The sequence below is a fragment of the Trachypithecus francoisi genome, unplaced genomic scaffold (assembly GCF_009764315.1).
Source record: "Trachypithecus francoisi isolate TF-2019V2 unplaced genomic scaffold, Tfra_2.0 Lachesis_group21, whole genome shotgun sequence".
NCBI lineage: Eukaryota > Metazoa > Chordata > Mammalia > Primates > Cercopithecidae > Trachypithecus > Trachypithecus francoisi.
Genome location: NW_022681467.1, coordinates 15,741,241 through 15,765,527, shown reverse-complemented (window position 1 = coordinate 15,765,527; position 24,287 = coordinate 15,741,241). Strand labels below are relative to the sequence as shown.

General features: G+C 40.7%; 1 long non-coding RNA gene across 1 annotated transcript; it reads left to right on the top strand.

The window, feature by feature from the left end:
* Positions 1–7,048: 7,048 nt before the first annotated feature.
* On the top strand, positions 7,049–18,785 carry LOC117068249. The gene is made up of 6 exons (XR_004431045.1): positions 7,049–7,112; positions 14,442–14,697; positions 15,685–15,773; positions 15,983–16,381; positions 17,243–17,374; positions 18,613–18,785. It is a non-coding gene; the product is annotated as an uncharacterized LOC117068249 (long non-coding RNA).
* The last annotated feature ends 5,502 nt before the right edge of the window (positions 18,786–24,287 follow it).

The window sequence follows — 24,287 nt, the reverse complement described above, 5'->3', positions numbered from 1 at the left end:
CTGCTTAACTGTGCTATACATGCTTTGTCTTCTCAGCCATGCCAGAGGTGAGTCACCGCTTCACTTGTTTGCTCATTCATTTGCTTAGAAAGTCTTTATTGAGGTCTTACCACATGCTGCATTTGGCTAAGTGTAGACAGATGGAATCATAAGCTAGGCAGATACTGCCCTTGCCCTTATGGAGTGCATAAGCTACATGCTACTGAAGGTGGTACTGACTTTGAAGCATCAAGAATAACTCTCAGATTATTTTCCAATGTAATCTGATGAATGAAGGCATTTAAGGAATTCTAGAGGAGGAAGAGGTTGGGGGTGAGATGGGAGACAACAGATAATGTAATTTTGCGTATGATAATTTTGCATATGTTAGTCTGAGGTATCTGTGAACAACCTAAGGGTGGATGTGGCCATATGGTTCCGGAGCAGTGCTGTCCAGTGGAATATGACATGAGCCGTGTATGGAGTTCTAAGTGTTCTAGTACCCACACTGAGACAAACAGAAAGAAACAGGTGAAACTAATGTTAATACTATTTGAATTTAACCCAACATATCCAAAATATTATCATCTCAGCATTTAATCAATATAAAATTATTAATGAAAACTTGACATTTTGATACTAAGTCATCTAAATCAACTTTATATTTTACATTTACAGAGCCTCTCAATTTGGATGTTAAGTTTTCATTCACACGAAAAATTGATAGTTGTAAAAGTAGATTTGGATTGTTTGTAACACAAAGGATAAATGCTTGAAGGAATAGATACCCCGTTTTACATGATGTGATTATTTCACATTGCAAGCCTTTTCAAAACATCTCATGTACTCCATACATTTATATACCTACTACATACCCACAAAAATCAAAACGAAAAACTTTTTAAAAGTAGATTTACATACCTAAATTGTTCCAAATATTATTAAAGGTGTTCCAATAACTAAATTGAGTATAATTTTTTAAAAATCAAAATAAATGAAAATGAAGCATAATTTTAAAAATGCAGTTGCTCAGTCATGCTAGCTGCATTTCTAGTGCTCAATAGCTGCATGTGGCTAGTGGCTGCTACACACAACAACTCTTAAGAGGGGATCTGGGCTAAAGATTCTCCAGACTACAGACAAGATCTGATACCAAGAGAGTGAATGAAATCACCCTGGAAGATTATGCAGAAGAAGAGATGCTGGAGGATCTCCATGGGCCTGCCCTTCTACATGTTATTTCTGAGCCTTCAGCCACTGCTTAAAATTGATCATTAGCTTAGATTTGGGTATATGATTGATGATGAAGATTCTAGACCCGGTTTGAAAATGGGGCCACAGGGATGGACACTGGGATGGATATTGGGATGTAGATGTCTGCCCTTTAACATCTCCCTGAGTGTGAGAGTATCTAGATACTGCTCGGGTGTTTGCTGAACCCTCTTGATCCACTGGAGATCTGGGTTAATTTGGGGCAAATCCCATCTCATGGCCTCCACAAAGGCCAAGCTTGCCTGAGGCTCCTTTACCTCCACATCTCCTCTGGCCTACAGCGTAGGTGTGGTCTCTGGATCATTTAAAGTCTGCTGGTCTGGAAACCCATACACTTCACTGCTTTCTACGAAACCTCCCCTCACTCCAGGCATTGTTGAATTTAGCCACCTTATAGAAACATGGGAGTAAGCAACACAATGACAGCTCTTCAAGATGCCTCTGTCTTCCCTCTGCCTTCTAACCTCCCTCTCCTACTTCTGTTTGCATTGCTCTTTTTCTCCCCCTTCAATGACAAATATATTGCCTGGTCTTCCCATAATGGAAGGTTAGGCTTGTTCTTGGTGCCTTTCCTTTAATCCTAAATGTCTTATCTGACCTTTTCACCCCAAAAAATACAAAAGCCTCCTTAAGAAAAATTTAGGTCAATAAAATTATCCCTTCTCAGGGCAACTGCTTTCTGAACTGTGTCTTTTATTCTTCACTCCTTCTATGATACGGTTCACGTTCCCCACAGTGCCTGCTCAACAGAACGCGGTTAGTTTATATTTGCTTAATGACTGCCCCTGCTTACTTCCCATAAACTCTGCCTTTCAGAGGAGAGTTGAACTAATTGCACCTTTATCCATTTCATGCAGGCCACAGACAAAACCACAGTTCATTTGGTGGCTGAAGCTTACTGAAAGCTTCCTTTCCTCTTGATGCAGCCAGCTTTTTGGATTACATGGCAAGGGTGGCCTGAGCAAAGCAATGGGAAAGAGCTGTTGGTGGAACAGCGAGTGCTTGTGACTGTGGGACTAGAGCCTTGCCTCCAGAATTTAGCATGCTGCTGCCCAGGAAATTAAGCCTTCAAGTCTAAAGACTTGCAATGAGTGTGATTGAGAAGCGAGTATTGGGTGGTTCCAAGCATAATTGAGAAACAAATTAATTTGGGTACTTTAGATGCCTACTGATGGCTGAGAAAGAGAGTAAGAACATTTGTAGCCTCAAAGGGTAAAAGTCAAAGAGATGCCAGTGGCCTTTGCTATACACCATACAGGTGGAGCAGAGTGGCAGCTTGAGTTGCCAAGGGAGTCATTCATTCATTCATTCATTCATCTACCCATCCATTCATTCATTCACTCATATACCAGGCACATCTCATGGGCTAGCATTTACTGAATAATTAACATGTATCAGACAGTATTCCAAGCACTTTGCTTGCATGAACTTATTTAATCCTCCGAATGACCCAATTAATCTGAGGGATGGGAGTCAGCAACACAACGACTTATAATTGCTCAAGCTTATATAGCTATTAAATAGTGGAGTCAGAAATCGAACTTGGAAGTCTCACTTCAGAATATTTTGACTTTACCACTAAATTGGCAAATAAGACTGAAGTCTTGGTCTCATGGACTTTACGCTGTAGTAGGAGAGACAGCCGATAAACATGCAAGTGAATGTTAAATTAAAAAAATATGATTTCAGACAGTGAAAAAGGATATTATCAGATAATGATATTGACTAACTGGAAGGGCAGTGTGTCAGAGTAGCTACTTTAACTAGACGGTCAAGCACAAATGTCAGAAAAGACATTTAAATCAAGATGAAAATGATAATGAGCTAGACACATGCAGATCTAGAAGGAGCATGTTTCAGGCAGAAGGAATAGCTAAAACCAGTTCTTAAGGTAGATCTAGTAGAATTGTTAATGCCTTGCCTACATCCCAAGGGCCAAGGTACCCATCCCCTGGCTTCCCTGAGTGTTGGCTGCTATCTGCTTACAACTGCAATTGCGCTTTGCTGCAAGAGAATGCCTGAGATGATGTCCCCTCTCAGGGGTGGATCACAGCCAATGGCTGAGTGGAACAAGATGCCAGTCTGTTGCCTTAAGCAGGACCATGGGATCATCAGGCTGAATCTGGTCTCTGGCAGAGACTGTATCTTTGATTGATGTCTTTCCTTTCTCTGTTCTGTCTCCTAGACTATTTTGACGGTTTGTCCTGAGAGTCCTCCTGCATACACAAGAATCCCCATCACAGGCTCTGCACTGGAAAACCCCATCTGGGACAAAGGGAAAGAGCTTGGTGCAATGGAAAGACAGTAAGGGGACCAGCGTGGCTAAAGCACAGTAAAGCACAGTAAGTGAGGGGGAGAGTATTAGGGAATCGTGGTAAAGATGAGAGAAGGAGACAGCTTAAGGAAAATTACGTGGGCTGTGTAAAAAGCTTGGATTCCACTCAAAGACAGTGGGAAATCTTTGGAAGGTAATTTGGGTGTGAAAATACTCTCACCAGTTGCAGTGTGGAGAGTGGGATGGGGGTAAGGTGAGGCAGAGAGCCCAGTTGGCCATCAGCTGTAACATTCCAGGCAAGAAACAATAGCATCTTGAATTAAAAAGGTAGTGGCAAAAGAGGTGAGCTAGAAGCAGAATGTGGGAGGTATTCTGGAGGCAGAGCCAAGGCTTCCTGATAAATTGGATATGGCAGAGTTAAGGAGTCTAGGTTTAAAAGTCAGGCAAATGGCTAGGTTTGGTGGGAGCAGTACTTACTTCATCTTTTTTTTTTTTTCCTATTAAGAACTTACAACAAATCTTTTGTAGAGTTGGGATCTCCCTATGTTGCCCAGGCTGACCTCAAACTCCTGGGCTCAAGAACTTCTTCTGCCTCAGCACCCCAAAGTGCCAGGATTACAAGTGTGAGTCACTACTTACTTGATCTTAAGCCCTGGAAGTTTTTCACATGGGTTGGGTACTCTTAATTCCAAGTTTGTCATTGGTGGCTGAACCTGAAAACTGATACAGTTTTCAATTAACGTGATACAAAATGGCAGTTAAGGGAAAGTAATGGGCATCATTCTATTGTCTTCCTCCCCACTCAGCTTGCTCTATAATTTTTTATACTTCTGTGTATTTGCTCCTATTTGCTCCTTACATTTCTTTAACAGTGGTGGTGTGGCTTCAATTAGATACTCCATTTAAGCTGGGAGAAGGCAATGCCATAGCTCCCTGCTTTATTTTGGGCAGGCCCCCTTGTGCATGGCTTACTTCCACAGTAATGGCCTTGATTAAGCAAAAGCCAAGGAGTCACGCAGGATCAGGGAAGGCAGAACTCTGTTACCCTACTGCTCTCAATCCCAAGCGGATGTGAGTGGGAAAGCAAGCGTGGAGTGACTGTGGGAGAATGGTTACCCTCCCCTTCTGAGAACCTCCCAGAATATGGAATAGATTAGGATACTCGGAAGCTGTGAATGCTGCAGGTCATGCCGAGAGGGGTGGTAAGTGTCCCAAGGGCACAGGCCTCCCTGATTTCAGGGTGAGGTCTGAAATTAGCAGGAGGCCCTGGATGGGAAGCCCAGGCTGTGGGTGGAGGAAGGGAGCTTTTCTTCATTCTCCTTTGTTCAAAATAAGGACTTTTTTTTTGTTGTTAGTGGCAGGGTGGGACATGAGCACAGCCAAAAATTTATTAACTCTTCTTAACTTTCCTAACTCAGGGAGGGAAATGTTAGCATCAGTGTCTTCCAAGAGAGCATCATTCACAGAGCTCCTTGGGATTTGGGAATGCCATGATTAGGAAAGCAGATGCAGGCACTCCCACTAAGAAAAGCGTCTCAATCAGAGAGAGATGCTTAACGGAACCATGGATAATTGGAGCGACAGAACCCACATAGGCCTTTTAATTGATGGAAGTAAAGCATTTACAGTGTGAACAATAAGTGGAAAAGAGGTCACAGCTTTTCTTGATCCACTGTGCCCAAGTCAGACGCCCCATCACTTCCTGCTTAATGCAACGCCATTGTGCCTTGACTTGCAGGCAAAGTAAGTAGTTAATTTTCTATCTCTCGGTGTGAAAGCAATGCTGGTTTAATTCTGGGCGATGTCTCTATCTGTTTTCAATGTCTTGAACAGTGTAATTTTTAAGAAGATCAAGAGGCAAACATACAGTGCTGAGCACAGAAGTGCAGCTTGGCTGCTTTGGATCAGAATCTGGCTTTGTTCCGTCTCACGCTGTTTCTCCAGCCAGGTAAAATCACCTGTTGTTTCTACCTGCAGGCCTGCTGAGCCTCAGTCTGACACTACTGCCTTTCCATAGAAGAATTATGTAAGAAACTCCCTGAAAGTTGTCCAAGATGGATCCCTCTGTCACATTCATTCTGCTTTAGTTAACTAGAGGTTAAGGAACCAGTAGGCCACACTTAGAGGGAGGTAAGGCAGGTAACTGAGGGTGTTTAGCAAGTGTTGGAGATGTGGTCTGCGATTTGGTAGTGAGGTCAGAAGTAAGAATATACCTTTGGGAATCATGCAGTGAGGATGGGAGCCAATGAGAACCTTCATGGAATAAAGATGTTCTCTGCTCACTATACTGAGCCAAGAGAACAAGCCAAGAGAGGTATTTTTGGAAATAACTTCCATTAAGTGATGGACAAGAATAGGGAAAAGACACTTTATATGAGCAAGTGGGAAAAGTTGGAGGGAAATCAACATCACAGAAACCAGGAAGAGAGTTCTCATCTTGAGAAGCAAGAATGCTTCTGGGATTACAAATAGGATGGGTATCAAACCCAGGCCTTTGATTTGGCTAACCCTAGAAAAGACTATTTCATTTTGGGCTGATTTTTGTGTATGGTATAATATAAGAGTTCAATTTCGTTCTTCTGCATGTGGATATCTAGTTTTCCCAACATTCTTTAGTGAAGAGAATGTCCTTTTCCCTTCTTGTGTTTTTGGCACCTTTGTTGAAAATCAATTGACTATAAATGTGGAGGTTCATTTCTGGGCTTTCTATTCTGTTTCATTGGTCAATGTGATTTAGATTTCTACACTAAAAAGTATAAAACACTGATGAAAGAAATTGAAGAAGACACAAATAAGTAGAAACATATTCCGTGTCCACGGATTGGAAGAATTGATATTGTTAAAATGTCCACACTACCTAAAGTGATCTACAGATTTCAATGCAATCCCTATCAAAATCTGATATCATTTTTCACAGAACTGGAAAAAAATTCTAAAATTCATATGGGACCACACAAAATCCCAAACAACTGAGGCAATCTTGAGGGAAAAGAAAAAACCTGGAGGCATCACACTACTTGGTTTCAAACTGTATTTCAAGGCTATCGAGAAATGGGTCTCACATTTATTTGATGCCTTCTAAATTTAGTGCTAGATGAGACAGTATTTTGTTTTACTGAAGGCATAGAGAGAGAAAGGGAAGTGGACCCTATGGACTGGTAGAAAAAGGAAGGCAAGAGAGTGAAGAGTGAATGAGGAAGGGATGTCATTGGTGTTTGTGTGTTTGTTTTTGAATGACAATATTTGAGCCCATGTTGAGGAACTGGACAAGTAGCCAGTGGAAGGAGAAAACAGAGACCCTTATCATCAAAGGGAAGCCCCTGCATGGTAGGAGGCAGGTGAAGGGGTTAACCTGCCCATGTGTCAGGGAATGTTTCTTCCAAGATGGGCGGGAAGGAAGAAAGTTTGGGTGATGGTCCAAAGAAAACTTAAGGAGTTTGGGAGGAAACTTGTGGGAGTTCTCATCAGATGTTCTCAATTTTCCCAAGGAAGTAGGTGGAGAGGTCATCTTTGAGAGTGAGGAGGCAGGGGAGGAAACAGAGCTGGAGGAGAAGGCTGGCTGCTGTGGTGAATTTCAAGACAAGGAGTAAGTATACTGTGGATGATAAAAAGAAAGGGTTACAGCCAGGCGCGGAGCCTGGCTACCAAGGTCCACCTTGTGTGTTTACTCTGCCCCAGCCCCCTTTGACTCTGATGCTGACAAGGCCAGAAGAGCCTTTCAATGCACAGAGATTTATTGAAAAGGGGAGATAGTTGAAAGATAAAACTCTGAATTGTTTTTAAATAGCCAGAGAAGACTTTACTGAGGGGGAGAGAGTTTAGAGTTCTGAGAACACAGAAAATTTGAGTATTACTCAGGGATAAGATAGATCTCTCTGGAAACACATCCCTTAGTTATTTGGAGGAGTTGAGAGAAGCAATTATTATTCAATGGATTACCCAGATTCCTCTTTTTATTTCATTGTGCCACTGCCATTATTTGGTTTGTGACCCAACCTGGCTGTGTTACCAGAACTTACCTCTGATAAATGATGGATTGGGGAGTTTTTAAGTTATGTGTGTTTTTCAACTATTTGGCATTATAACTGATTGATATTTTCATAGCAGTAAGTTTATGTTTAATGTCATCTTCAAGCCAGGGATGAACATTTTATTTGAAGTCTTACTTTTCAATACATTCTTACTCATCATCTTGACCTTCACTTGTAGATATTTCCTTATTTCTCCAGTTTTGGGGAAGAATGTCCCAGTCTAGAAATCCAACTGACTTATCTTCTTCCAATTACACATTGAAAACAGTGGTTTCCATAGACGTTTGAATGTGGGTCTATAACTCTCAGTTTATCAACTTCAATCTACTGAAGAGAAGGCTCAAGGTAGAGTATATAAAAATAACCAGTGATGTTTAGTTTGCCGATAACTGAGTTGAAACAATTAGTATCAGCTACATAATTTATTTGCAGGACCCAGTGCAAAATAAAAATGTGGGCCCTTGTTAAAAAATTATTACAATTTCAAGACGGTGACAGCAGAGAATTAAACCAAGCATGGGACCCCCTTTGAGCATGGGGCTCTGTGTGGCAGTTTGAGTCTCGTACCCACAAAGTCAGTCCTGGAAGCAATCCAAGGGCAGTAACCCAAGTTGCAGAAGCCTCACCAGCTTTCGTCATTCCTTCCCTTTCACTACTTGGTCTAAGTCCTGAGCCAGGTTCTTCTGTAACTTCCCTTGTGGAAAAGCTGAGTCAGCCCAGCATAACACTGTTGTGATCTGTTGCCCTGTGACTGCCCTGGGACCCTGGGCAGGGAGTTGGGAGTGGGGTGATGTGGCGGATAGAGTTTGGGCAGGGGTCAACCTGGGAGCCCCGTTCCAGGAAGGGATCACATGTCAGCTTCTGAAGCATTTTTAATTCTTGCCTAGAAGTGACTGCTTTCAGAACTGTCTCTGAAGTATAATCTTCTTGGCTCCTTGTTTTGTTTGTTTGTTTTTGGACACAATCTCCCTCTGTAGCCCAGGCTGGAGTGCAGTGGTGTGATCTCAGTTCGCCTCCTGGGTTGAAGCAATTCTTCTGCCTCATCGTCCCAAGTAGCTGGGACTACAGGTGCTTGCCACCACACCCAGCTAATTTTTGTATTTTTAGTAGATGGGTTCTCATCATATTGGCCAGGCTGGTCTCAAACTCCCAACCTCAGGTGATCTACCTGCCTTGGTCTCCCAAAGTGCTGGGATTACAGGTGTGAGTCCAGCCTAATCTTCTTGGCCTCCCAGAGTGCTGGGATTATAGGCCTGCACCTGGCCTAATCTTCTTGGTTCTTTGAAAATAAAAATCTATCAGCCAAAACAGTTTGTTCAAGTGAGGGACATCTTACCAGGAGAAAAGAGCTCACTTTGCCATTGGGTGCAATGTTCCAACTAGGAGCAAATATTTGTCCAATTTGTGATCCTGTTTTCAGTGGAAACCCCTCTCCCTTCTCTGCTTTCTGATGGAGGGTATCCTAAACCCTGACTATAAAGTTTTGACTTAAGTGATTAACAACCTGATAAATCCCAACTAACTTAAAAGGTCTTGGAGTTGGGGAAGAATTCTCCATCCATGAAGGAGTTTTTGTAGTTGTCCTGGGAAACCTATCAGGGTGCCTCATCCAAGTGACAATGAGGTGGCAGGGATTTAAGATTTAAGCAAGACCATGAGTTAGAACCCTTGAGACCTGCTAAACATGAGGTGGAAACAACTGTGCAAGTTCAGAATAAGAAGTAGGGTGGAAGTGTACGAGAGGGAGGAGAATTTGTTTGGTGGGGAGCACAGCACAATCACTGGAGAGCATAGCAGAGAGGAGCTGGAAGGGTCAGGTCATCAACCTGGGAGTGCAGTGGAAAGTTTGAGGGCAGGGCATAGAGGAGGACGGAGCCAGGGCCACCAGGCAAAAGCATCGGTTACCAAGACAACATGTTTAACATTATCTCCTATATCCTCTAAGGTACTTGGGGGCCAGTGGCCTAGCAGAGCAGACCTGAGGCTGTGGTTGCTGAGACAATTGGTTGAAATGGTCATAGTTAAGGGGAAGAGCAAGAGGATGTTCTGTAGAAAGAGTGTAAAAAGATAATAATTTAGAAGAGGAAATCTATGCATTTCCAATTTTCAGTCTGATAAGTAAGCTCTTCATGGGCAGAGACAATTTACACTATTCTTGTGCTACTTTTTTTTTTTTTTTTTTTACTGTAGAATATATATTTTATTTTTATTTATTTATTTTTATTATACTTTAAGTTCTGGGATACATGTGCAGGATGTGCAGGTTTGTTATGTAGGTATATGTGTGCCATGGTTGTTTGCTGCACCCATCAACCTGTCAGTATTTTGTGGAAAAATAAGGACGCCTTTCCTCCCCCCCCGAAAGATAGAATCTTGTTCTGTCACCAGGCTGGAGTGCAGTGGCACAAATCTTGGCTCAATGCAACCTCCACCTCCCGGATTCAAGTGATTCTTCTGCCTAAGCCTCCTGAATAGCTGGGACTACAGGTGCGCCACCACACCCGGCTAATTTTTGTATTTTTAGTAGAGATGGCGTGTCACCATATTGGCCAGGCTGGTCTCGGACTCCTGACCTCATGATCTGCCCACCTCAGCCTCCCAAAGGAATGCTTTTACACTGTTGGTGGGTATATACCCAAAGGATTATAAATCATTCTACTATAAAGATAAACGTGCATATATGTTTATTGCAGCACTATTGACAATAGCAAAAACTTGGAACCAACCCAAATGCCCATCAATGATAGACTGGATAAAGAAAATGTGGTATATATGTGCCATGGAATACTATGCAGCCATAAAAAAGAATGAGTTCATGTCCTTTGCAGGGACATGGATGAAGCTGGAAACCATTATTCTCAGCAAACTAACACAGGAACAGAAAACCAAACACTGCATGTTCCCACTCATAAGTGGAAGTTGAGCAATGAGAACATATGGGCACAGGGAGGGGAACAATCACACTGGGCCTATTGGGGGCTGGGGGACAAGGAGTCTTATGCTATTCTATAGCATAGGACACCATTTTCATGCTCTCCTTCCTTCCCCCCTTGTGTTTATTATTGAAGGATAATTTAGCTACAGCAAAATGCATATATTTTGAGGCTATGACTTGATGCATTTCTGTGTATGATCTACCTGTCCAACCACCACCTGGATCAAGATATTGAACGTTTCTATTCCTCTAGAAAGTTCACTAGGATACCATTTCTCGTCAATACCTACCCCTCCCACTACAGAAGAAACCACTGTTCTGACCTCTATTCCTATGGAGTAGTTTTGCCTTTCTTTGAACTTCACATCAGTGGAATCATAGAGTGAGTCCTCTTTTGTATCTGTTTTATTATATCTGGAGAGTCATCCGTGTTGTTGTGGGTAGCAATTGTTTATTCTTTTGCATTGCTGAGTATTATTACCTTGTATGACTTGTATCCCATGACTTGTTTATTTATTTTCCTGCTGATGGATATTTGTGTTGCTCTCATCCTGGGGGTATTATGAATGAGCTTTCTTGCATAAATCTTTTATTGTGGACGTATCCTCTCTTTTCTCTTTACTCTCTTCCTATTTCGCTGACTTTCCTCTCTTGATGTTCTCTGTTGGTTTCTCCTGACCTCCTCAACCTTTAAAAGTTGAGCTGTCCCACCCTCAGTTCAGATCTTGACCCTCTTCACTCTCACTCATGTTTTGGATGATCTCATTCAGTCTCATGGCTTTAAATATCTTATGTTGCCTAAATTTATATCTCCATCTCAGATCTCTCATTTAAACTCCATATTTGTACATTCAAATGTCTTTTCAATACCCCTACTTAGGTATGTAATGGGTATCTCAAACTTCATGAGACAGAAAATGACCTTCTGATTAAAACTTCATAATCTGTTCCACCCCTTGTCTTGTCCATCTCAGTTGTGGCAACTCCATCCTTCTAGGTGCTCAAGCTGAAAAAACCTGGAGCAATCATTGACTCCTCTCTGTCTCTCCCACCGAACATGCCATTCACCACAAAATCCCATGGAAACTGTCTTCAAAATACATCTTGAATGCAACCATGTCTCACCATGTCCATCGCCATCTCTTAAGCCTGGTATTTCTGTTTCAGCCTTTGTCCCTCTATACTCTTTCACAAAGAAGCCAGGATGATTCCTTTTAAAACAAAAGCCAGACCATGTCACTTATCTATTCAAAATCCTCCAAGGGCATCTCATCTTACTTAGAGTCAAAGTCAAATCCCTTCCTATGGCACATAAGGTCCAACATGACCAGGCATCCTTCACCTCTCCTCTATGCCATCTCTTCCTAGTCCTGCTGTAGTCAAATTGGTCTCCTTGCCGTTTGCAAAGAAGTCAAACGTATTTCTACCTTAGGAAATTTGTTCTTGCTGTTTGCTCTTTCTGAACTGGTGTTTCTCCAGATACGTGCATAGCCTGCTCTTTTACCTTCTTCAGATGTCTGTCAAATATCATTTTATTATGAAGGATTCCTTTGAAACAAGATCATGTCCTTTGCAGGGACATGGATGGAGTTGGAAGTTATTAGTCTCAGTAAACTAACACAAGAACAGAAAATCAAACACTGCATGTTCTCACTTATAAGTGGGAGCTGAACAATAAGAACACATGGACACAGGGAGGGGAACAACACACACTGGGGCCTGTTGAGAGGTGGGGTGGGGGGAGGGAGAGTATTAGGAAAAACAGTGAGTGCATGCTGGACTTAATACCTAGGTGATGGGTTGATAAGTGCAACAAACTACCATGGCACATGTTTACTTATGTAACAAACCTGCACATCCTGCAACAGAACTTAAAGTAAAAACTAAAATTAAAAAAGAATTCCTTTGAGCACTTTGTTTAAAGCGTTCTTTTTTCATACTAAGCCATATGGAAGGATGTAACATATATTGACTTGTTTAGTTGTCAATGCCCTGTGTATTACAGATAATTTCTTAGAAAGAAATCTCTGAATATAAAAACAAGCCACTTCAAGAAATAGGCCTTTCTCCCAAATTAGGTTATAATCTGAAGGAGATTACATTTACTTTTATCCTTCACTGTGCTCAGCCCAGTGATGTTAATGCTTCTTGATAAGTATTTGTGGGTTCCGTTGAATCATAGAAAAAGCAAATAGCTTAAACAAAACAACTGTAGAATTTACTGAAGGGACTGTGGTTTTTGCCACTTATGCATGATGTAATCTTGAGCAAGTAGGTTGCTGATCCTTTCTGAGTCTCAGTTTCCTCATCTGTAAAGTGAAAGTTGTAATTCTTTTATATTTGCCTCAAGGGTAAATTCAGCATGAATGAAATATGTAAAGCAGATTATCTGATAAATGGGGTTACAGGAATCATTTTGGATAGCATTATATTAAATGTTATATAAAAGCATATATAAACTGTAAAGTAGAGCACAAAATATGACATTAAAGTATGAAGGTATTGAATAATTGTGTCCTGGACGTCTCTATCGGTTGATGTCTCTAAGAAACATGAGTTTCTCTTCAGTCATTCCGAAGATGGATGTGTGAGCATAATGTGTTATTACATGAAGTCTCTACTTTTCTAGAACCTTCTGTTACAGGCCTCTGGTCTTTGCAAAGTGATCATTAACTTCCAGGTGGCCTCTCATTCTGACTCCGGCAATGGGCCAATTCCTTGATTCTATCTCACAATGTAACTTCCAAAGTAAATGTCTATTAAGCCTTTGTGTAAACATTCCAGACCTGTAACAAAATCAACTGAACATAAATCATACCCAAAGAAAGGGGTGTAGGAGAATGTGTAAGTTTGAAAAATGAAATAATACAGTACAGTTTCATTGTGGATCTTTGGCCTCAGTTACCTCGACTAAGACTTTCTCTGTTCTACATTACAGCTCCTCATCAGAGGTAGTGGTTTTTGGTTACTTCAGTGGGCTCTGCCCAAATATAGAGAAAATAAGCCCTCCACATGAAAAGATGTAAAGATGCCTACTTGCAAGTGGGCTTAACCAACATTCTAAATAAAAGCCAGATTCTACGATCTCCTTGTCACTTACTGTATCTTGTCCATATTAAGAAGATTTGGCTAGAAGTCAAAGAAAGCAGTTATAATAGGTGTGGTTGTTTTGCTTTGGTATTCCTTCCTTCTTTATTTAGAAATGGATGGTGGATACAAGTTCTTGCCTTTATGAATTGATTTTGGAATTTTTTTTGCCTTTGGATAGAAAGATGATAAGGTAAAATGAAAGCTGTCTCTGGAGGAATGGGAAAGAGCAGAGAGAAGGTATTTAATAAAAGTTAAGGACTTTTGTTTGGTTTTTGCCTTCAAGGGCTCAGGTGCACATTCTGTCTTTGAAGTGTAAGCTTGTCAACTTGAAGATAGTTGTGCAAAACTTTAGTTTTTCCAAAATTACAACTCTGGAAGCATATGTCTAAGAGTGACTCCTGTACAGAGGGGTCAACATATTTGAAGGTAGGCATTTTCAAATAGGTTTTCACATTTTTAGAGTTCAACATTTAAGCTCAGAGAGCATTCTTTTCTGTATACCTAACAGGGTCTAAAGCCATGTCATGTCCTTTTTTAAACTTTTTATTTTATGAATGAAAATATATTATCAGACTTACTCTTTCTCTCTGATGGAAATTAATGTAGAAGAAAAGATCTCAAGGGATTTTGAGGTATATAGAGATGTCATAAAGTCTGATAAGCTTTGGAATGAGTTACCAGGAAAGATGATACAGTATGCTTTTCCAGAAATTAATTTAGGATAGGTCCTCCCTGGGTGAGTTCCTTTGGCTTTGGTTCTGTCTGAATGCACAAGATGGTCAAGGAACTTTAAGACTTGCATTGTACTCCTGTGTTCACTGCTGTCATTGTCCTGCTTGTATTCCTTTGGCCATACCAGGAAGTCACTTGCAGATAGACCAAGTATGTGCTGATGGCTTTCTGTGTCCTTAAGCCCGAATGCATATGATGCCCCGAGGATGCTTCACCTATGCATGGAGCAGTCTGGAAGACACTGTAGCAAAGTTCCAGTCCCAGAGATACCTCTCAACAATGGGGGATAGAGTTGGTGATAAATTCCCCATCTCCCTTCAGCCTCATAGGGACAGTTCTGTGGTACGTGGTATGTTCTGCACAGTCACTTCAAGGGGTGCCAGGTAAGATTGTGCCCAGTTTCCTGCAGAAGTAAACTGCTCATAAACACAGCTTAATGGCCTCCCTTCCTTCCCTACCTCTACTGGGGTTTCAGCTCCCATATAAGTTACTTGTACCCAAATGCTGCTCTCAGAGTCTGCTTTTGAGGGAGCCCAAGCTAAGGCAATATCCGACCTCCTCACTGAAAGAATTGCTTAGGCCAGGCATGGAATCTGCTAACCTTTTATTTTCTTGGCTCTTAACTAGAATAATTATTTAGCACTTGCTGTGTTCCAGGCATAGTTTCAAATGTGTGTGTTCTCTCTCTCTCTTTATGTATATATAATGTATACATACATATATGCTTTAAAAAATTCAACTCTATGAGCTATTCACATTTTATAGATAAGAAAGTAGAGACATGGGGTGGGAGGTAGGTGACTTGATCAATGTCATAAAGTCAGTAAGGCTTTGAGCCAGGATTCAAGCTCGGGCATCTGGAACCAGCATTCCTAACTACTAAGTCATCCTGCCTATTCATCTGAAAATCAACTAAAATAATGGATTTGGAAAAAAAAAAAAAGCAGCTCTAAACAAATGAAATGAACGATTGCAACTAAAACTTTCTCAGCCATATCCTTTTATGACTCTCGTGTGTTGAGAGGATTTTTAGCAAAAATAGAGATGAGCTGCATGTTCACTCCAATCACTGAAAGCCCCTTACAAATATTCCTAACTACTAAGTCATCCTGCCTATTCATCTGAAAATCAACTAAAATAATGGATTTGGAAAAAAAAAAAAAAGCAGCTCTAAACAAATGAAATGAACGATTGCAACTAAAACTTTCTCAGCCATATCCTTTTATGACTCTCGTGTGTTGAGAGGATTTTTAGCAAAAATAGAGATGAGCTGCATGTTCACCCCAATCACTGAAAGCCCCTTACAAATGAGTTGAACTTTGTCTAAAAGGACATTATATTTTGTTACCTAATTACTGCTTGTCTTTTAGAATCATCATGAGGAAGACCATCGTCAAGAACTTGGGAGGTTTCAGATGCAGTGGATTATAAGACGCACTGGAACAGCTGATACGCTGAGGTGCCATTAAGAATTATATCACCACTGAAGTATAATCTTGCTGTAGACATGATTGCTTTGGGCGTAGGCTCCCATGTCAGTGCCAAAAATGCTAAGACTTGGAGAAAGGAGAGGAGAAAGTCGAGCTACTTCCTCTGTATGCTTTGCTGCTTGGAAAGGAGACAGAAAAACAGCAGGAAATGCTCACTTCTTCTCTTGGGATCTTTCAGGGACCTCCCACCTGAATAGGACGATTGAACTTTGCTTTGGTGAGGGATGACTTGCCGGAAGATGAAAAGCTTTGCAGTGGAACACGAGTGGTGCTCTTCACATCTCCCAAGGCATTGCTGATGCAACATGGGGGAGACGGTGTGGTACAGGTGAGGAGGTGGGTGTGACTCCATCTCATGGCTGACAGCTTTCCTTTTCCCTGCTAGGGCAGCTCTGGCATGAGCAGTTGGGAATCAGACTCTGGGCAAAGCAGGAACAAAGAGCCTTTCTGAGTTTCCTCGACTGACTTCAATGGGGCTGTTTCTAGAGGGGCATGAAGGTGGCTGTGACTTCGTAAGCAGAATGGAAGTGATGTGATCTACACCACGCCTGGGAAAATCGGCTTAGGTGTGGCAAAGGTAGAGTGTGAAACAGGTGGGAAAAGCAAATTCAAGATCCTGAACCTTTCCATGGCCCCCAAAGTGGAAGCCCAGGGTACAGTGAATGGAGGGGCTGCCTTCAGCTCACTTGGCGCTGTGGTGAACTGTCTCAGGGCTTGGCACATTGCCACCCTTCCAAGGCAGATGGGAAATAAACACCATTAGTACGTTGATAAGTGTTTGTTTTCCTTCAGCATTAGGTCTAAGAAAAATAAAGTGGGGAGGGTATCAAGCCCTGGAGTAAGCCTTTAAAAGGTTTCCCCTTTTGAATCTTTTATGGTTGTCTAATTATAACGGTTACAATCACAACAGAGAGGAAAAGACTTCAATCACCCCTGGGACACATTTTGTCAAAATTACATTTAAGCACTTTTTATTTATGATCGAGAAGCATTATCTTTTATTATGCCTTTAAAGCAGTGCAGGGAAGTTGTGTGTATAAACCAAGGTGTTGCTGTGGCCTGTTGTCTTTTGTGAACTTTTGGAGAGGATCACGAAGAAGGATGCTCTGATAACTGTCTGTCAGGCAGTTTGCATAAGAGGAAAGAGGCCTTTCTGAAGATCGTTAAGAATGATTCATTACTATTGGGCATACACATACATGTTGTTTTATTACTTAAAAGCATAAATCATACATTGACAAGTAATTGTGCTTATCAGACTATTTTAGGCCCTGAGAGGAGTAGAGAGGTACAAAGTGTCATCATTATTCCCAAGGAAAGTCCATTTTAATTAGGGAGACAAGAACAATCACATATGCAGTAGTTAGAAGCTATACAAAAGCCTATGATTAAGTGGTGAGTTGTGAATAACAGGCTACCTATGCTGTGATTCTCTTAGTGATGACACAAGAGACATCTTGGAAGAGGCAAAGCTTGAGACAGGTCTTCAAGGATTGGTACCATCTGGACAGGTTGAAGAGGAGTAGGAGGGCTTTCAGATGTGGAGAATGGCATGCACAAAAGCACGGAGGTGAGAATACATATATGTGTCTGGGACTTCAAAAACAGAGCAGCCTGATTGGATTGGAGGCTTTGGGCAAATGATGAGTGAGCAATAAAATGGGAGAGAACAGGGTCAGAAGGGGCAGACAAGAGTTATCTGTCCTCATATTATGCATTCACTTCTCAACTCCATTACAAACCCACACCCAATTTTTCTGTGTTGACTATTTGAGTATTGTAATTTAAAAAAAGTAATCTGTATTCAGAGCCCTGTACTGGGTTACAGAGCCTGTCTTAGTTGAGTTTTCCCCAGAAGCAGACACAGATGGAAAGAGTCCAGAGCAAGTAGTTTACTAGGGAGATCATTCTAGGAAACTTTAGCAGAGGGGCAGGAAAGTGAGACAGGGAGTTTTGTAAAGGAAAGCAGTCAGGGAAGTGCTATTCAGATATCAACGTGGACAAATGGAGCAAAATCCCAGTGGTGAACTCTAGAAATCAGTGTATAAAATGTACCACAGAGTGAACTCATCTGGGAGGTGAGGAGTTGGGGTATTTATCCACCAATTGCCATCACTCATTGGGTGGGGGCTGCTTTTGAGGGCATTAACTTCCTAACACTTTTGTTCCAGAAAAAATGTCCTAAGGGAGAAATTGCAAGTGTTTTTAGTAAAGAATCCTGGTCTTAATATGTCCACATCTTTAGGGTGGAAGTTAGAGCATGTGCTTCAGACCCTCTAATGAAGGACAAGTCATCTGAAGCAATGAAAAATTGTTTTCTTGGCCAAGTTTGCCTCTTCCTATTTCTTACCATTCATTACTATGGTCTGCTCTGAGGCAGAGCAAACTCTGGAAGGATGACTATAGAGTTTGGGTCGCAAATGGAAGCATCCAGGAGAGTTCTGGTTAGAATAGAACTCCACCTGAGCTGATTTACTTTTAGTCCAAGGAGTTTCCAACACAGCTGCAAGGGAGATTAACAAATATGATAATGGCTCGAATTTGAAGAAGCTGGAGCAATGATTCTGTGTTGAGCTCTGGGTTTCCAGTGGAGACTATATGTCAGTGAACTGGGCTCATGTTTCAGTTTTCATGGGGAAACCAAAATGGTCTTGTTAAAATTCAGCAAACAAAATATCCACCCACGTCCACCCCCACCACACATACCCCTTCTGTTGCCTTCCATGACACATGGCACAGGCCAGCTAGGAAATATAAAATTAATCAGTGGTTTAAATAAAGTTTTTTACTTTCTCTCTCCATCCGCAGCAACACTTTGTGCCAGTTGGATTATGGTCCAGTGGGAGAAAGATCAATTAAGGCGAAACCACAGTAGAGAAAGCACTGGAGAACAACATTCATTCTTCCTTAATAAATCTTAGTTTTAAAGATTTGCTTCGGGTTTTGTTCCATTAATAAAGAAAATAAATTAAGAAGGAAAACCAACCGATATTTTGTTTTTCCATATGCCTTAGTGGAATCCTGAAGTTGTTGAATTGAATTAATGCTTGATTCTATGATAGGAATGGACAAAAGACATGCAGAGATTCAAGCTCCCTAATTAATCTGGCATTTATTCATCCATCCATCCATCCATCCATCCATCCATCCATCCATTCATCCATCCACCCACTCACTCACCCACTCATCTGGCCATTCACCCACCCACCTATCCTCTTACCATTAGGAAATTCTTTTATGTTAAGTGCTATAAGTGCCAATTCCTCTTTTTCAGTAAATGGAGAAGAACAATTTGTATTATAAGAATTAGTGTGGATTAGATTATTTATATCATCTTTCCTTGATGAAGGTTCATGTCTAGGTGTTTCAGACTAGCATTTTTCCTTGGGTAATTTCCACTTCCCTTTGTAATCTGACACTTTTACTACATGTAAGGTCATAAACTGTTGTTTTGTAAAAATATTTTGACATGGATGAACAATTTGGGGTGTAGATATGAAGACATAAGAGATAACTTGAAAAAATCAGACTGATTCTAAGTTTATGTAGAGAGGTATATAATCAAGAATAATTAGTAACTTTCTGATAAAGAAGGGTAGCAAGGAGTAACTATCTTGTCTATTATTAAATCTTATAAAAATTCATTAAGACAGCATGGTACAGGCATAAGAATAAAAAGACGTCATTGGAACAGAATTGAAAGTTTAAAAATAGACTTAAATACATATAATAGTTTAATATAAGGCAAAGTTTACATCTAAAATCAGTAAAGAAAGATTATTCAGGGAATGAGGACAACTAAGTAACACATCACACCCTACAGTATAAGTTCCAAATGAAAAAAATATTTAATGTAAAAAAGGAAATACTGAAAATACAAAAACATGCAAAAATTATTTTATAATTGTAGAGGAGGGAAAAGCCATAAGTCATAAAATGAAAGATTGATTAAAGTATTTGCACCTGGCAAAAAACACCAACATCAAAGTTCAAAGATAAATGACAAGCCAGGAATAATATTTACAATTTTGTCAAAGTGTGAATTTCTCTACTGGAGGCACACAAACTGATAGGAAAAAGACTAGTATCAAACAAATAGCAGAAAAAGAATAGAATAGTCATGTTTATACAAAAGGGAGTTCACAAAGAAAGATCATTTACATTGCTTTACAAAGAGAAATGCAAAGTAAAGCATAAATGAGATACAATTTCACCTGTCAAATTGGCAAAGATTCAAAAGTTTGATAATGCCTGATTTTGGCCACAGTATTGGCACAAACAGGCTTTCAAATACAAATGGTGGGGAGGTAAATGGCAGAAGTTAGCAAACGATGACTTGTGAGCTCAATCCAGCCTGCTGCTTGCTTTTGTACTGCCCAAGACCTAAGAACCATTTTTAAGTAGTTGAAAAAAAATCAAGATAATATTATATTGTATTGTATATTGAACATTTGCTAAGAGTAGATTTTAGATGCTCTTATTACACACACACACACACACACACACGGTAGATATGGAAGGTGATGCATAGGTTAATTTGAACATGTTAATCATTTCACTATACATTTGTGTATCAAAACAATCATGTTGTATACTGTAAGTATATATCAATAAAATAAAACATTTTGTGACACATGAAAATTATGTAAAATTCAAATTTCATACCTTAAGTTTTATTGGAACAAAATCATATTCATTCCTTTATTTGTGTCTATGGCTGCTTTTGTGCTCCAACGGCAGGTTTGAGTAGTTGTGATAGAGACTCTATATCCTGCAAAGTTGAAAATATTTACTTTCATGCCCTCTATAGAAAAAATGTCCTTACCTGTTGCCATGCAAGTTGGCAGATCCTTTTTGACCTGCTGAATCCATGTTTTCTTTTTCTACAGATACACTTGCATAAACGTGATTTGACGTATATCCAAGATATTCATTGTTCTATTGATTGGCAAAAGAATGATGCAGTAAATGTCTCTCAATAAAGGGCTGGCTATATAATTATAGGATATCTTCACAGTGAAATACCATGTAATTCTAAAAAAGAATAGAAAATGATTCATTTATTACATTGAAATGAAATAATATTTGAAATATATTAAGTGGAAAAAGCAAGATAGAGTGGTAGGTAAGATGGAAACTACCATTTGTGTAAAAATATAGGAAAAGATATGTGTACATATATTTATACATTTGCCCACACATTTTCTCTCACACACACACACATATAAATTATCTCCAAAGATTACATAAGAAACATTGGTTGTCAGGGTTTTCAGAGGGTAGGGTAAGTAGATTCTTAGGGCCCAAGGCAGGAGATCGACTTTCATAAGGTTTTATACTTATTTTTAACACTTTTAGAATTTTTAACCAAGTGATTTTTATCTGTGAAAAAAGATTTTGAAAGTAAGCCTCCGTTACCCCTTCTAGTCATTGTTCATCTCATGACCTGGTAATATTTTCTCCATACCATGTATCTCCATCTGAAATTCTTATTCTTCTGTTTATTTCTCTAACATCCTTTCTAGACTATAGACTCCTTCAGAGCAGTGACCAGGTCTGTCTTGCTGGTACCTGAAGACTTGTTGGATAAAGGAACTGGCTCCATGGGATGAGTGGTGAGGCTGTGTGGGATAGGGGTGTGTGGTATGGGCAAGGGATCTCTGTAGCAAAGATGGACTCCTGCAGAGTGCATGCAAGGTTTTCAGACAAAAAGGGTCATAATTTCAAATCCTTCATACCTCCAACAATTCCGACCTTCCATCACCACCATTATTCCAGCTGAAGACCGAAAGGTGCACCAGGAGACAAATCAGCAATCTGCAAACATAATATACCAAAGAGCTTGCTACTTCATGTGGGCACTCCTGGTGTTACATGTTCAAATGTGCAGCATAGTTTGTAATATAGAAAAATTGGAAATAATCCAAGGGTCCATGGATAGGTTCATGTTTGGGGAAATGTTGAAATGCCATGTAGACATGAGGAAGAAAAGAGAGCATTATAACTTGACTTAAAAAGATGGCCATGAGATACACAGTAATGAAAAGAATTTGCACAATATTATGTGTGGTATGCTCATTTTTAAAAAAGTCTTGCACAAAAAATTTAAAAACAATGGCACATTGGTGCTGTGCTGTTAGTGGTAACAGCATAATGGGGACCTGTGTGGAAAGGGAATGTCATCTCTTATGTTGTATATTTCTATGGGGTTGAATGTTATTAATGTTCATAAATTTCTTATGCAATTAGAAAGGGTAAGTGAATCCACATTGGTATATCACCCCATGTGTAAATGTCTGAGTTCCTGACATGGAAATTTCATAATAAGGACACACATTAACTTACCTACAGAGCCCACAGAATGGTAAACAATGAGAAACTGAGCTCTAGAATCTTGAAAGCAAAGGTGACAGTCAGAACTCACGAAATCTGACTCTTGGAAACTAGCAGGATGTATTTATTTGACACTGGTTCCTCCAATGTGAAACTATACAGGCCAAGAGATGGAGGGAGGGCTAGAATGGTTGTCAGACTATGGGGGCCCTAATGCTCAATTTTAATGATGCTAATTTTAATAAGGTTGAAATAATAATCCAAAGACTGGTAAGGCTCTAGGATGGGACTGAGGAGCGATGTCCATATACCGCCCCCTATAAACACCTGCTTTCTTTGTTATGATGTCCTGTTCTTATTTTCTTAATTTTTCCTGATGCAGCTGAGATAACAAGACAGGGTGGTCCAGGGCTGGGCGCGCAGACACCTGGATTGCAGTCTGTCCTCTCCCTTGGACTTGCCCTGGGGTGTCGGGTTGTCCACAACCTTTCTCACTTCCTCAGTTTCCCATCCCCAGCAAGGGACTGCTCCTGCTTGAGCAGAATCTCAGGATCTCATATGAGGGTGTGTATGTCTTGGGATTTGGATTTTTCCTAGACAAATGGTTTCTATAAAATTGTGTGTGTGTGTACCTAATCTCACACTCTTTTTTCTGGCATCCTATCCAGAACTTTCTATCGTGTTCCCTCTGTGTCCTCACTCTGATGTCAGCATGCACCAGTAGGTCTGGGAGGAGGATTTAGATATCTGCTTCAAGTCCATCTGTTTGTAAATGAAACTCTGAGGGGTTGAAAGACTTGGTCTAGACAGTTCTTCTCAGACTTCAGTGTGCCCAGGAACCACAGGGAGAGCTTGTTAAGTTGGAGACCCTGATTTAGTAGGTGAGGGGCAGGAGTGAGAATCTTCATTTCTAACAAGCTCCCTGGAGATGCTGATGCTGCTGGTCCATAGACTGCACTTAAAAGACCAGGAGTGTAGGATAAGTGCGTCTCAGAGGCAGAGGCTGAACTGGGCCCAGTTCCCCTGACTCACATCCTGTGCTCTTTCCTGCTGAAGGCATAATTATGAATTTAGTTGCTGCAAGACTGAAAACTGTCACTTACACATGAAACTTTGTGTCAGAATCACTTTGGGGACTTTTTTTTTTGTTTTTAGGAGACAGGGTGTCACTTTGTCACGGAGGGTGCAGTGGTATGATTACAACTCACTGTAGCCTCGAACTCCTGAACTCAAGCAATCCTCCCACCTCAGCCTCCCTAGCAGCGAGGGGCTATAAGCAGGTACCACCATGCTCAGCTAGTTTATTTTATTTTATTTTATTTTACTTTATTTTATTTTATTTTTGTAGAGACTGGGTCTTGCTATGTTGCCTAGGCTGGTCTTGAACTCCTGGTTTCAAGCAGTCCTCCTGCCTTGGCCTCCCAAAGTGCTGGCATTACAGGAGTGAGCCACTGCCCCTGCAACTGTAAGCTTCTGAACCTCTTTCCTAGAGCTCCCACTTGGTTAATGTAGATGGAGGCCTGGGAATTAGTATTTTGATGACACCCTGATAATTTCAACGTATTCAGTCTATGACCCATTTTAGGAAACCACTGCCTGAGTCATTTAGGAAATATTAAATTAGATCTGATATGATCTGGTTTCCTTTTTTTTTTTTTTTTTTTTGAGATGGAGTCTTGCTCTGTTGCTCAGGCTGGAGTGCAGTGGCGCTATCTCGGTTCACTGCAAGCTCCGCCTCCCGGGTTCACGCCATTCTCCTGCCTCAGCCTCCCGAGTAGCTGGGACTACAGGCACCCGCCACCACGCCTGGCTAATTGTCTTGTATTTTTAGTAGAGACAGGGTTTCACCGTGTTCGCCAGGATGGTCTCGATCTCCTGACCTCATGATCCGCCCGCCTTGGCCTCCCAAAGTGCTGGGATTACAGGTGTGAGATGATCTGATTTCTAAACTTTATTTTAGATTGTTATTTTCTTAGTACATATTGATTCTTTGTATATTTCTTATCACTTTCTAAACTACTGTGAAGTTCGATGTACTGAAGAAAAATCATGTCTGTAAGTGACCCTCCCACCCTGAATATACAAACACGCACATCCTGAACCTGAGGCTGAACTCTTAGGGATCATATATTTTAGACTTCAAAGACCCT